Source organism: Schistocerca cancellata, chromosome 2 (genome assembly GCF_023864275.1).
Source record: "Schistocerca cancellata isolate TAMUIC-IGC-003103 chromosome 2, iqSchCanc2.1, whole genome shotgun sequence".
Classification (NCBI taxonomy): domain Eukaryota; kingdom Metazoa; phylum Arthropoda; class Insecta; order Orthoptera; family Acrididae; genus Schistocerca; species Schistocerca cancellata.
Genome location: NC_064627.1, coordinates 295,602,509 through 295,618,129, shown reverse-complemented (window position 1 = coordinate 295,618,129; position 15,621 = coordinate 295,602,509). Strand labels below are relative to the sequence as shown.

Genomic DNA, 15,621 nt, shown 5'->3' with positions numbered 1-15,621 from the left:
ATACAACCAGAGAACTTGCAGACAAGGTTAAAATTAGTACTGGATCCATTCATTTCATTTTAATGAAAATTTGGAGCCCATGAAGATCTCAGGAAAATTTGTCCTATATTGTAGCTATTGTCCACAATGAGCAAAGTTTTTTCTGAAGATTTGAGAGGAGAAAGATTACAATAAACGTTTTGTTTGCTTATCTTTTCTTGTTGATCTGGCTCCAATTCTTCTTGTCTAGGGGTCTGATTCTTGAAAATGAAACTTTCTCATTTTAGGTCCTCATAGTTGAAATGATCTAAATAATTTTGAAGATTGTCACTGCAGAATTTTTGTTTTTTTCATTAATCTATTTTGTTACATTTCAGTATATCACACAGTCTTTTGAATTTTCACATTAAGAAAGGCGTAATTGCATTTTTTGCCAAAAATAGAAAAATAGGTCTGATCACTTCAGAGGCATGCTTACTATTACTACTTCACTCTGCGCTAATAACCATATTCCAAAGGGTTTACAATTTTTCTTGGCAAATGAATTTCTGTTAGTTTCAACTATTATTTCATAAATGAATCCAGAAATAAACATAAAAACAGTAATAGATTGTGTAATTAATAATAGAAATTTTAAGTGTGCCAAATAATTCATAATTTCAAATGTTTCTAAAAAAAATAATTTTAATTGTACATTCAGAACTAGTATTCATTGTTTATAACATCCAAAATAATAATTCCTATTCATAAATTTTAGCTTGAAATATAAAATATTGTGTATAAAATTATATGAAATTTTTCAGAAAAACAGCTGAGATAATATTGACCCATCCAAAATTTGAAAAATATTACTTGTATTGAACACTGCTGTTGAGGAAAAGTAGTGCTACTTTCTTACCACAGTGATCACTCGTGATGATTCCTGAGTTTATGCGTATGACCCAGAAAAAAAGTTCCAATTGTCGCAATGGAAGCATGCTGACCACCTTTTTTTCCATCATGAATACACCCCAGAAGAATAATGCTTCGGCACATCATTCTCAATTAATTCAGAGTTTTTGTAGAAACACAACAAGGCTGTGGTTTGTAGGACTCCATATTCCCTGACGTGGCACTGAATGGCTTTTGGTTTTTTCCTAAACTGAAAAATACTCTGAAAGGGATCAGATTTCAGAACAGGGAAGATGCTATGCTGAATTTGATGGAGCAGCTGTGCAGCATACCAAAAGACACTTTCCAGTGATGCTTCCAGCAGTGACAGCACCATTTGGAGAGATGTGTAAAAGCTGAAGGGGACTATTTGGGGGGGAGACTAGCAGCAAATAATTGTATCTGACTAAAGACTGATTTTATGAATAAATGTCAGATACTTTTTGAATAGCCCTCATACAATACTTCAGTGTCATAGAGTTTTGAGTAGAGAGTTGACTCTTTTGGTCACTGATTAAAGAAGTTTGCCTTATTTCTTTGTTACAAATTGTTAGTTACAATTTTAGACATTAATAATGTCATATAGAAATATGCAAGTACTGGGAACTACATTGTTTATGTAATGTAAATCCTAAAATTTTCCATAAATTTGTCTGTTTATTAAACTAAAATTCATTAGAAATATAGTTCTATATTAAATTGCTTTATTGTCACAGACAAGTATTAAAGCCTGTAAAAAGTGTAAAAATTATTGTATCAAACTTAACAAACATTGTATAAGAGGAAAACGTTTATTTATGTTTGTAAAAATGAAGAAATCTCTTGAAAATGAGGAAATCTCTTATGAAACTGTCTATAAGCAATAAAAACAACTGTGACTGATATTGTAATAAATAAATATATAATAGGAATTGCTGAGGAAACATGTATATGGTGGAGGCAGAGCCCTGAAAGAGTTGTTAGTCGGAACTTCGCTATTGGCTTTTGACTGACTGTACATTTTCAACTGTCACAATAAACAAAAGTAGGAGCATGTAGCATAATTTTACTCTATGAAAGACTCAGGACCATCTTGCTACCAAAGCAAAATACACAAGTTTTATCTTTAAATTGCCTTCTTCATCACTAGCATGAGCTGTTAAAAATGTTATTTTATGCCATTACATTCATCCACTAAATTATTAATTTTGAAATATACTTTGATAGGGTAGTGATTTAAGATGATGGGATGCTGGACATATCTGATGCCACAATGATACATTGCTCCTTAAGAGGTCTGACAAAATCTTTGTTAGTTCTCACTCATGGTTGAGTAGGTTTAGACCAAGTGGAGAAATTCAGTGTCAGTGATGACTGGTTTCAGGGATAAGTGTGACACGATTGGATTGCATGTTCTACTGCCACACAGATTCTGGCCCAGCACTCACATAGATGCATAAGTGTCTTCATTCTTGGTATTGTCAAGTGTGCTGTGTGACACAAGAGATGGATGGAGCAGAGTGAGGGCAGAATGATAAACTGGCACCCAGCTTCTTCTGTCGTCATTAGTATGGTATACTAATGGGGTCTGGATGGGGATTTGTCAGGGACGGCCAGCTTGTGCCACGCATCCCCCGATCAGACTACGGCTGTGGCTGCCTGGGATAATGCCCACATTGAGGCTGGCCCCTCACCCGTGGTAGAGTGGGAGGTCGTCTCGAGGTGTGGCAGGGGGCGATAGACATTCCGGAGGGCTGAATGGAAGGCCTCTCCAGTTTGTCTGACGAACTGGTTTCAGGCTCTGTCTCCAGGTGATACTAATCTTCGGCCAGACATGGCTGCTTGTCCTGTTCCAGAGGTTGCCCCTCAGTCTGCAAGATCCAGGAAATCACAGAGGGTGGGCTTACTGGTAGTTGGGAGCTCCAACGTCAGGCACGTAATGGGGGCCCTTAGGGATATGGCAGCAAGAGAGGGAAGAAAACCAATGTGCACTCCATGTGCATACCGGGGGGGGGGAGTCATTCCAGATGTGGAAAAGGTCCTTCCGTATGCCATGAAGGGTACAGGGTGCACCCATCTGCAGGTGGTCGCTCATGTTGGCACCAATGATGTGGTGCGCTATGGATCGGAGGAAATCCTCACTGGCTTCTGGCGGCTATCTGATTTAGTGAAGACTGCCAGTCTCGCTAGCAGGATGAAAGCAGAGCTCATCATCTGTAGCATCGTCCACAGGACTGACTGCGGACCTTAGGTACAGAGCCGAGTGGAGGGTCTGAATCAGTGGCTGAGATGGTTCTGCGACCGTGTGGGCTGCAGATTCCTCGACTTGCGCCATAGGGTGGTGGGGTTTTGCGTTCCGCTGGATAGGTCAGGAGTCCACTACACACAGCAGGCGGCTACACAGGTAGCAGGGGTTGTGTGGTGTGGACTGGGTGGTTTTTTAGGTTAGATGGCCTCAGGCAAGTACAGAAAGGGCAACAGCCTCAAAGGGTGTGGGGCAAAGTCAGGACATGCGAGGACCAAGCAGCAATTGGTATTGTAATTATAAACTGTCGAAGCTGCATTGGTAAAGTACTGGAACTTCAAGTGCTGATAGAAAGCACTGAAGCTGAAATTGTTATAGGCATGGAAAGGTGACTGAAGCCAAGGATAAATTCTGCCAAAATTTTTACAAAGGCACAGACGGTGTTTAGAAATGATAGATTGCATGCAACCGGTGGTGGCATGTTTGTCACTGTTAGTAGTAGTTTATCCTGTAGTGAAGTAGAAGTGGATAGTTCCTGTGAATTATTATGGGTAGAGGTTATACTCAACAACCGAGCTCAGTTAATAATTGGCTCCTTTTACCGACCTCCCGACTCAGCAGCTTTAGTGGCAGAACAACTGAGAGAAAATCTGGAATACATTTCACATAAATTTTCTCAGCATGTTATAGTCTTAGGTGGAGATTTCAATTTACCAGATATAGACTGGGACACTCTGATGTTTAGGACGGGTGGTAGGGACAGAGCATCGAGTGACATTATACTGAGTGCACTATCCGAAAATTACCTCGAGCAGTTAAACAGAGAACCGACTCGTGGAGATAACATCTTGGACCTACTGGTAACAAACAGACCTGAACTTTCTGACTCTGTAAGCAAAGAACTGCGAATCAGTGATCATAAGGCCATTGCAGCATCCCTGAATATGGAAGTAAATAGGAATATAAAAAAAGGAAGGAAGGTTTATCTGTTTAGCAAGAGTAATAGAAAGCAGATTTCAGACTACCTAACAGATCAAAACGAAAATTTTTGTTTCGACACTGTCAATGTTGAGTGTTTGTGGAAAAAGTTCAAGGCAATCGTAAAATGCATTTTAGACTGGTACGTGCTGAGTAAAACTGTGAGGGATTGGAAAAACGAAGTTAGGAAACTACTGCGAAAGTAAAGAGAGCTTCACTGCAAGTTTAAATGCAGCCAAAACCTCTCAGACAAACAGAAGCTAAACAATGTCAAAGTTAGTGTAAGGAGGGCTATGCGTGAATCGTTTAGTGAATTCGAAAGTAAAATTCTATGTACCAACTTGACAGAAAATCCTAGGAAATACTGGTCTTACGTTAAATCAGTAAGTGGCTCGAAGCAGCATATCCAGACACTCTGGGATGATGATGGATTTGAAACAGAGGATGACACACTTAAAGCTGAAATACTAAACACCTTTTTCCAAAGCTGTTTCACAGAGGAAGACCGCACTGCAGTTCCTTCTCTAAATCCTCACACAAACAAAAAAATGGCTGACATCGAAATAAGTGTCCAAGAAATAGAAAAGCAACTGGAATCACTCAACAGAGGAAAGTCCACTGGAGCTGATGGGATACCAATTCAATTCTACACAGAGTACGCAAAAGAACTTGCCCCCCTTCTAACAGCCATGTACCGCAAGTCTCTAGAGGAACCGAAGGTTCCAAATGATTGGAAAAGAGCACAGATAGTCCCAGTCTTCAAGAAGGGTCGTCGAGCAGATGCGCAAAACTATAGACCTATATCCCTGACATCGATCTGTTGTAGAATTTTAGAACATGTTTTTTGCTCACGTATCATGTTGTTTCTGGAAACCCAGAATCTACTCTGTAGGAATCAATATGGATTCTGGAAACTCACTTTATTTGTTCATGAGACCCAGAAAATATTAGATACAGGCTCCCAGGTAGATGCCATTTTCCTTCACTTGCAGAAGGCATTCGATACAGTTCCGCACTGTCACCTGATAAACAAAGTAAGAGCCTATGGAATATCAGACCAGCTGTGTGGCTGGATTGAAGAGTTTTTAGCAAACAGAACACAGCATGTTGTTCTCAATGGAGAGACGTCTACAGATGTTAGAGTAATAGAATACATAGAAAGAAGGATCCTTTATTGTATGACTATATGATAGCAGAACAAACACTGATAGCAGTTACTTCTGTAAAATATCTGGGAGTATGCATCTGGAATGATTTGAAGTGGAATGATCATATAAAATTAATTGTTGGTAAGGCGGGTACCAGGTTGAGATTCGTTGGGAGAGTCCTTAGAAAATGTAGTCCATCAACAAAGGAGGTGGCTTACAGTACACTCGTTTGACCTATACTTGAGTATTGCTCATCAGTGCGGGATCCGTACCAGGTCAGGTTGACAGAGGAGATAGAGAAGATCCAAAGAAGAGTGGCACATTTCATCACAGGGTTATTTGGTAATCGTTACAGAGATGTTTAGCAAACTCAAGTGGCAGACTCTGCAAGAGAGGCACTCTGCATTACGGTGTAGCTTGCTGTCCAGGTTTCGAGAGGGTGAATTTCTGGATGAGGTGTCGAATATATTGCTTCCTCCTACTTATACCTCCTGAGGAGATCACAAATGTAAAATTAGAGAGATTCGAGCACGCACGGAGTCTTTCCGGCAGTCGTTCTTCCTGCGAACCATACGCGACTGGAACAGGAAAGGGAGATAATGACAGTGGCACGTAAAGTGCCCTCCGCCACACACCGTTGGGTGGCTTGCGGAGTATAAATGTAGATGTAGATGTAGATGTAGATGTAGACCTCAGCCACATTTTTAATTGCATGAATACTGTTCAAATGTGGAACATCCCATGAATATTATACCCTTACAACAGAGTCACTTCAGCAAATGTACAATTTATGTCACCCTGGATATAATTTGTCTTTATGGTTTAGATTACCATGGAATGATTATAATTTTTACCATTATGTCATAAATGAATACATTTTTTATTGTGGGTGTGAGCTCCTTTTTTACTTGATACATGTACTAGGTATTACATGCTCAGCTGAAAAAAACTCACTTGTCAAGCTGGTATTTTAATCTGTATTTGGTAAATAGTCTAACAGTGCTTGGAGGCTAAGCAATTGTTGCTCCCATGTAGGTCCTGTTACCTCATTATTATCTACATAACTATCACAATTACAGATGCCCCACATTAAATGTTTGAGATATCTTTGGGGTATAATGTGGCCGTAGCTACTCCAAATAGGAAATAGTTGTACTGAATGGCCTATTAAGAACAAGGAGCTTTGTTTACTCCATGCCTAAGAAATTGGTAAATATGCATCCATGAGATTGACTGTACAGAAAAATTGAGCCATAGCTAACTTTTGCCAGCATCTGCTTCTGTCATAGGATCTGATGAAGATCAACATTACGAGTTCAATAAAAAATGCCCACAACTTATTTCTTAGAACATATTTATTCTTTAGAGCTAAAATTGGGTGACCATATCAGTCAACATTTCTTTTACATTTACCACATTCCATAATTGCGTTGCCTTATAGGAGAATGTGTTTCCTGTTGGTAAAATTTCTTGTCTTTTTGTTGTAGTCACATATTCACTGTGTGATTTACTGTCCCATATCCTTTAATCTTCATAACATGTCCCACATTGACAATTCTTACAAGGCCCAAACTGATGGAAGTCTGAGGGCACCAAATCTGGGTTGTAAGGTGAGTGAGACAATAATGTCCAACCAAATTTGGTGATGCGTTTCCAAGTTCTGGGTCTTACGTATAGTTGTTCATTGTGATGCTGAAATATGATTTATTTTGGATTCTTGTCAGTCTGAACTTGTTGGAAATGGTTATATTCAGACTTCACATATGCCCCTGAATTAATGGTTGACCCTTTTGACAACAAATCCAAGAGGCTGAACCATCACTATCCCAAATTACTGTCATTATGACTTTACCAGCAGTGGGAACTGCCTCAATTTTTTTTTCTTTTTTGGTGATTTCAGTTGCTCCCAGTCCAGTGACTGCCTTTTTGTTTCCAGCTCAATGTAATGCATGCAGGTTTCATTACCTGTAATGATCCATGACAGAAAGGCCTTTCCAGTGGCCTATAGCTGCTCCAACGGTTCAGATGAAATGCCTTTCCTTTGAATCTTGTGACATGTTGTAAGTGTTCATGACATCCACCTTGAGCATCCCTTTTAATATCCAAGTTCCTCAGTCATCGCACACCCATTTATAATCTTCACTGAAAGTTGTAGAGACAGTTGTTGGGTTATGGTGAACTGTTGTGCTGTCTGAACAGACAATGGCATCTGTGAAATTCACCATGTCAGGAGCAGTGGCTGTGACATGATGTCCTGAACATGGCTGATAATTTAGTTCAGTTTCTGCACTTCATAATACTTTAACTCTCTTTGCTCATCACCCAACAGTATTCCTCCGAACTACATCATTAACATACACTGCACACAAACATTTATGGATGTTTCTTTTTCTGTAACCTGAAACTGAATTACACCCCATTGCTTATTCTGAGTGTCTTGTGTAGATGCTATTTTGATGATACACTATGACTCTGTCATGTATTGGAATTGTTTGAAGCTATGCAGATATGCAGACAAAATATCAAATCTGACGCACCTAAAAGAACATTTTCCAAAGTACAGAAAAATAAACTGAAGGATACTGTCACTTTAAAATCACTGCATATATGAAATGAACCAGTAGGCTTTCTAATAGCAACCAGTGATGTTACACACTGGCTATACAGTATGGGTGTGATAACCCAAAATTCTTGGTGCCTTTGTAAATATATCTGAATGACTTCACACATAGCAAATGGAATCAGCCATGCTTGGCAGAACAGTGGCTGCATAATAGTGAATGGAATCAGCCATGCTTGGCAGGAGTGGCTCCGCTGATAGTTTTAATGTAATGTTCACTATAAAATATTTTCTGTGCCCAAAAGATGGTTCAGATAACTACATTTGACCAGCACAAAGTTTTCATAATCAATTAATGGAATTATTGCAGACATTAATGCTACTTTAACTAAAATAAATCAAGAGTATGTAGTCTGAATATTTTTGTTCCACTGGAGAACTAACTGTTGTTGTTGTTGTGGTCTTCAGTCCAGAGACTGGTTTGATGCAGCTCTCCATGCTACTCTATCCTGTGCAAGCTTCTTCATCTCCCAGTACTTACTGCCACCTACATCCTTTTGAATCTGCTTAGTGTATTCATCTTTTGGTCTCCCTCTACAATTTTTACCATCCACGCTGCCCTCCAATGCTAAATTTGTGATCCCTTGATGCCTCAGAACATGTCCTACCAACCGTTCCCTTCTTCTTGTTAAGTTGTGCCACAAACTCTTCTTCTCCCTAATTCTATTCAATACCTCCTCATTAGTTATGTGATCTATCCATCTAATCTTCAGCATTCTTCTGTAGCACCACATTTCAAAAGCTTCTATTCTCTTCTTGTCCAAACTATTTATCATCCATGTTTCACTTCCATACATGACTAAACTCCATACAAATACTTTCAGAAAAGACTTCCTGACACTTAAATCTATTCGCAATGTTAACAAATTTCTCTTCTTCAGAAATGTTTTTCTTGCCATTGCCAGTCTACATTTTATATCCTCTCTACTTCGACCATCATCAGTTATTTTACTCCCCAAATAGCAAAACTCATTTACTACTTTAAATGTCTCATTTCCTAATCTAATTCCCTCAGCATCACCCAACTTAATTTGACTACATTCCATTATCCTCATTTTGCTTTTGTTGATGTTCATCTTATATCCTACTTTCAAGACACTGTCCATTCCGTTCAACTGCTCTTCCAAGTCCTTTGCTGTCTCTGACAGAATTACAATGTCATCGGAGAACCTCAAAGTTTTTATTTCTTCTCTATGGATTTTAATTCCTACTCCGAATTTTTCTTTTGTTTCCTTTACTGCTTGCTCAATATACAGATTGAATAACATCAGGGAGAGGCTACAACCCTATCTCACACCCTTCCCAACCACTGCTTCCCTTTCATGCCCCTCGACTCTCATAACTGCCATCTGGTTTCTGTACAAATTGTGAATAGCCTTTCACTCCCTGTATTTTACCCCTGCCACCTATACAATTTGAAATAGAGTGTTCCAGTCAACATTGTCAAAAATTTTCTCTAAATCTACAAATGCTAGAAATGTAGGTTTGCCTTTCCTTAATCTTTCTTCTAAGATAACTCGTAAGGTCTGTATTGCCTCACGTGTTCCAACATTTCTACAGAATCCAAACTGATCTTCCCCAAGGTCGGCTTCTACCAGTTTTTCCATTCGTCTGTAAAGAATTTTCATTAGTATTTTGCAGCTGTGACTTATTAAACTGATAGTTTGGTAATTTTAATATCTGTCAACACCTGCTTTCTTTGGGATTGGAATTATTGTATTCTTCTCGAAGTCTGAGGGTATTTCACCTGTCTCATACATCTTGCTCACCAGATGGTAGAGTTTTGTCAGGACTGGCTCTCCCAAGGCCATCAGTAGTTCTGATGGAATGGAGAACTAACTAGTAGTACCATTAATGTGAGAGTTACTTGCTAGTAAATTACTGGACTCTTAATTTGTCATCTATATGATCTATATGGCACCTCTGATTACTATATGATAACATTTTCATCTCTGCTTTCTGAAGCTGAGGGATGCTGATGAGATGGCATGGGTACCAGATAATTAGTGGAACCATGTTCCCTGTGGCCATATGGGGCTCTTTCTGCTAGCTGTTGAAAATTAGATGAATCATAGGCATGGTAGGAGTTCCATATGCTGGTGCTGAAAGTGTAATGGTGTGGCAGGCAGTGCAATGTTAATGGTCACTAGCTCAGGTACACATTGCCAAAGAGGCCTGATTTGTGGCATGGATTGCACGTTGCACCATAATATGTAAACTGGTAGCATTCATGTTTTGTATAGCATTCACCACATGATTTATTAACTTAAGGCAATGATGTGGAGGAGCAACTATGACACTGTCCTTCATGCTGATGATGGTGAACTATATGCTACTACACTGAAACATCTACCAATGCAGGAGTGGCCAAATTATTGGTTCTTTATTCCATACTGAGAGACTTAGAACTAATGAATCTAAGGATGATGACCATTATTATGTGTTGTAAGTTGATTGACAACATTGGCTACTGGACAGTCAGCAGATATCAATACTGTTTTCAAATGTTTCCTAAGTGGAAGTGACAATTGTAAATGCCTAAAGTTTTTGTAAGACCTCAGCAAGTGAAGAATCTGAAGATTCTAATGCTTTCATCTTAACGTTTTTGTCTTGTGTTTACTTGGCAATCAACATCATACAGGTACATTAGAGATTGTGCATTACACATTGCCAGCTGAACAGAAAAAATTACACTGGCAGGATATGCCTTGCAATTCTGTGACTCGTGTTGCATAGGCTGTTTTACAGTAGTTTGAATATGAACCTAGCAACTATAATATGAGTTTGCTGACTGTAATGTTATGTCAGCAAATCACAGAAAACAGGAAATTCTAATGCTCTGAGATCTACAAGAGGCCACAAATTTTGAATCAGTTCATATATAAATAACTATTGGAAAACATCAATAAAGCACACCAATAAACTGAGTTATGAATAACATTTGGCTTGAAAGAGAGTAATGAACATTGTAAACAACTCTCCCGTGTTTTCTAGGCTTCACTGAAAGTAGTAGAAGGCTGTGGCTATGATGATTTACTACTGCTGTCTCACTGCCATTTCTTCTATCACTCATGTTAGAAAGACTTGTTTCTGGTGTCTTCCCTGGGGCAGTATGAAACTGCGAAAGGCAGGAGCTGAATTGGTGAATCTGCTGTACCATGAGATGCAAAAGCTGTAGGATATTCAGCCAGCAGATAGAGTGACAAAGTAGATTGGCAGTAAAACCAAAAATAGATACAACCCCACGTCATCATGTGCCAAGTCCATGGTAACAAGACACAATTCCAAAAGAATAGGCCAAATAATAATGATGTGTCATTATAATGGTACTCTTTTGGCACACAACCAGTAGTTTCATAGACAGACAGCAAGTCGAGTTGCATGTGACTTTAGAGGTGCAACTGGAGGCTGTACATTGATAGCACTGGCTTTCTAGAGGGTATCCCCAGCACACCCACAACTGGCACCTCACATAGATATGACATGAGGATAAAGACTCATGTACAGCTAAATTTTGTACTCCCAGTCAATATCAGCATTATAGGATACTAAATATATAACTGTTAGTATCTACTTCTGGTGCTGGCAGATAAAATTTAATTGTTTGAAACTGCATAACATGAGACTTTGTGAGATTAAGACTTAAACTGTTGTCTGTGAACCATTCATTCAGAAATTATCTGAGCTGTGTCTGGTAAGGTTGAGGTTTGACCCTTGATTAGTATGTTTGTGTCATCTGCAAACATTACAGTCTTAAAACTGCCTTTTAAAGTTATGCAAGACCATTAATGTAGGTTAAGAACAAGAGTGGGTCCAGTACTGATCCTTATGCACTACACATTTTACATTTCTTAATTCTGAGTCTCTCAGTGAGACCTCATTTCTTTCACGAAATTAAGACTCCATCATGCAAGAGGGCTGTCACTAGTGCCATAACACTTTTGTTTTCCAATTAGAACTTTGTGTACCGGGGCACTACAAATGTTTTGGCATGGTCACAAAATACATCAAAAGGATAATTTTTCTTGTTTAGACCTGCTATCACTTCATTTGTGCAGTCTTGTATTGCTTTTGTGTGGGGAGTCCTTTACACAAAACAAACTGAGAGGCAGCTGACAAGTTCTACCCAGTGAAAAGAGTTCATATTGTATCATAGACCACACTCTCACATACTTTTTAAAATTCTGGAGTGAGTGAAATGGATATGTGATTAAAGATGGTTTGCTTAACGCTCTTTTTATAGATGCAAGTGTTTGCAGTATCTTACTTCTGTTAGGAAATATACTCTGAGACATAGCTTACAAAAATAGCTTCATCATAATCCCATCAATTCAGCACAAGACATTAATATTCTTCTAGAACCACCCTCATAACCACTAGAATTTTTACTTTTTGTGATCTGGTGAATTCTATAATCTCCTCAGTGGCCTTATTTTTGAAGTTAATGTCTTCCGTTGGCGCATTCAATGTTTTGTCAAGTAAAGTCAAGGCATCTGTATTTCATTTTTTATTAATAAGTGCAACATTTGCTTCTGCTGTAAGCAAACATTAATTCAGTTTGGTGTGTAATGATTTGAAAAAGCTGCCATTTCAACCAGAGCTATTTTCTGGGATTTCAGTTTTGTTTTGATCACTATTTTTGTTCATTTCTTGTTGAATAGTGTACCAAATTGTTTTTGTCTTGTCCACATTGTTTGACCAAAGTAACTATGTATCACTTTTTTTTAAAAAAACTGGAGTATACTACAGAAATCCTGGTATGGAGTTTCAGTTCTTGAATACAGCTTGTTTTCTGGATGAAGTAGAGCTCTCTTTTCCTAACGCAAAATACTTAAATCTCAAGTGTTATCCCTCCTTAAACGTCTCTTGTATTCAATTTTACCTTTACTTGTTTTAGGGGAAAACAAGTCTCAAAGTGCTGAAGCAATATGTCTATGAAACAGCTAAATTTTGCATCTACACTAACAGCCTTATAAATTTCTGTGTAGTGATCAAATAAGTAATTGACTATTTGTTTTTCATCTTCTCAGATGTTACAGCCAAAGTCAAAAAAGTATTTATTTTGTAGAAAAGAGCTGTAAGAATATTGTATGAAGCTGGTAACTGAACATTATACAGGAAAATTTTAATGGGGCAGAGATTCTTACTCTTATGTGCAATACATGTACTACTAATGGTATTTATGGTTAATAACAAGAGTGAATAGAGGATGAACTGTGTAATTTACAACCACAATACAAGAAGTAAAAATTATATCCGTTTAGACTATTTATCCCTCTCTATGGTTCAGAAAGAGTTTAATGCTCTAGTGCAAGAGTCTTTACCCATAGACACAAGGTCTGAGAATGAAAATCTTCAGACATTCAAAAAGAAAAGTAAAAGAATTCCTCCTTATTCCCTGCTTCAAGTCATAGAATTTTTTTTAGGGATTTAAGCTCTACCCAACTCCAGTGCTTATATTAAACAGATATTACACTGTCAGTATGTAGACAGCTGATCATGGTCAGTGTAAAGTACATAGCAAGCCATTCAAACTGCAACACTGTCGTGATTAAAACAGCAACACTATTGTGATAGCACGCAACAAATCTCAAACTGCCATTGCCATAAAGTTTTTTTCTTGGTTGCATATGAAAATTATTAAGATTTCAGCAAAATACATTTACATAATATATATATAAAGAAAGATTATGTACTGAGTTTCACATTCAGAAATCACATTTCTGTATTGGCTGTTTGTGAGAAGACCATATTGTGCCTCAAGTAAGAAGGAGATCCATTTACCAGCAAGTGTCAGAATTTGAAAACAGCAGGATGTGTCCCATGGTTTATTGTTCAGTGATATCACTGATGGCGTTGATTGTGAGTATGGAATTGACTGATTCAGGGGGGGCCATCGTCAATGCCCACCAAGATCACAGGGGCCCTGCACAGCTTGAGCCTGAGAGGACAGACATACTGTCCACTTGACCATGCTGGATTCTATAATCACATCAGATATCTTGACTCAAGAAAAGAGCTTGTTTGCAGCAAGGCAAATATTCATACAGATAGTGTGACAACATCTAGAGCATCAAAGACTCCCAGAGCACAGTGAACATTGTTGCACCTTCGCGTGATGCAGCAGCACATAGAGCAACATTCGTGAGTGCAATGATAACATGGGACACAGGAGTTGCATCAATTTTATTATTTCAAATGAGTCCCAGTCCTGTGTGTTGCATTGTGATGTGTGTATCCATGTGTGGAGGTTCCAAGGAGAATGAATGTTGTCATGCTGCTGTTTTCATCATCGTACACAGCAAGTACCTGGTGTGTATGTATACACACCTAAAGATAAGCAGAAAATACTCAAACCATGTAGTGTTATGTTCAGATAAACTTAAATAAATACAGGGTGCTCTAAAATTCCCCTTACAGCTTCAGTGACGTGTAGAATAAACTGAGTAGATAATATTTTGAATGAGAACCCATGTCGAGAAATGTACTGTTTCTGTGCTACAACCATTTGGAACCCTATTAGTAATGTGATCATTTTTATAAGTAATTTATTATGCATGACCCAGCACATCTTTTTTTTTACAGTTCCACTTATTAATAACCAAATAATTACCTATGTACTCATTGATGTGTTCTCTTTAATGTGATGCAGTACAGCCTCTTCCGGTTCAGATGAGTGGTATCTCCTCAGAGCACCCCAGTCACACCTGCTGATGGTGAAGGCTTTCTTGAAGCCATTGCATAATTGTGGTAGAAAGGATATGTGATAGAGCAGGATGTTATGGACAAAGATCTTAAAAAAGGTGATGAGTAGCTCTTCCATTACGATGAGCATCACCACACAGAAGGATAATGTCAGTGTGTTCTGAAAAATGTGTACTCAACTGTGTTGCTCTAACACTCCTAGACACATGAATGAGGCTGAAGGCTTGAACCAAGTCATAGAGGTAGAAAAGATGACAAATGACATCAGCCAATCCAACACAAGTACCCCTCACTGTGACTACGCTGTTGTACTGTTGCATAGCTACAAAGCAAACATGTTTTCAAAAGTCTATAGCATGGAAACGATATGTTTCCAGACATGGGTTCCAATTCAAAATATTGTCTACTCAGTTCCCTCTACAAGCCTTAGAAGTTTGTAAGGGGAATTTTAGAGCAGTCTGTATAAATGTGAATAGTAGCAGTTTACCACAAATAATTATTTCACACAGTCACAGTCCTTGCACTCAGCCAATGTGGTTACAGTTAATAAAGATAATACGAGTCTGCATGTTGCCTTTGCTGTTCTGACCTACCTTGACACAGAGGGTGTTTGACTGCTGCCCTATCTATCATTTTCTTCTGACCTTTCACCCATTGAAAACCTGTGATCATAGATTGCAGGGAGAATGTCAAGCCACCACTCATCAGCTATTCCAACTGATGAAGTCTGGCACAGAGTTGGAATATGATGGGATGATGTATCCAAGCTCAGTTCAACTCTGTGCCCTGTGAGATTAGGGCCATTATTGTTACCAGAAGTGGCAGCTTTGTGTATTAAATTTCACACCTGGTACACCACAAACCAATATCAAATTTAATAAGGTATTCTTCCTACTATGCTGTTTACATACAATAGGTAAATTTTGTTATTTCCTATCATTTTTGGTGATGTAATGGTCAGCAGTGTAAATGTTTTGTCTGCAGACTGGACAAAAACATCTGCTGAGTAACGTAAGGAGCAGCTTTTCCACAGTAGC

General features: G+C 38.5%; 1 protein-coding gene across 1 annotated transcript in view; it reads left to right on the top strand.

Annotated features, from left to right (window-relative positions):
- Nucleotides 1-15,621, top strand: part of LOC126161662 (uncharacterized) — a 251,167-nt gene that overhangs the window by 61,558 nt on the left and 173,988 nt on the right. The gene's annotated exons all lie outside the window — the stretch shown is intronic.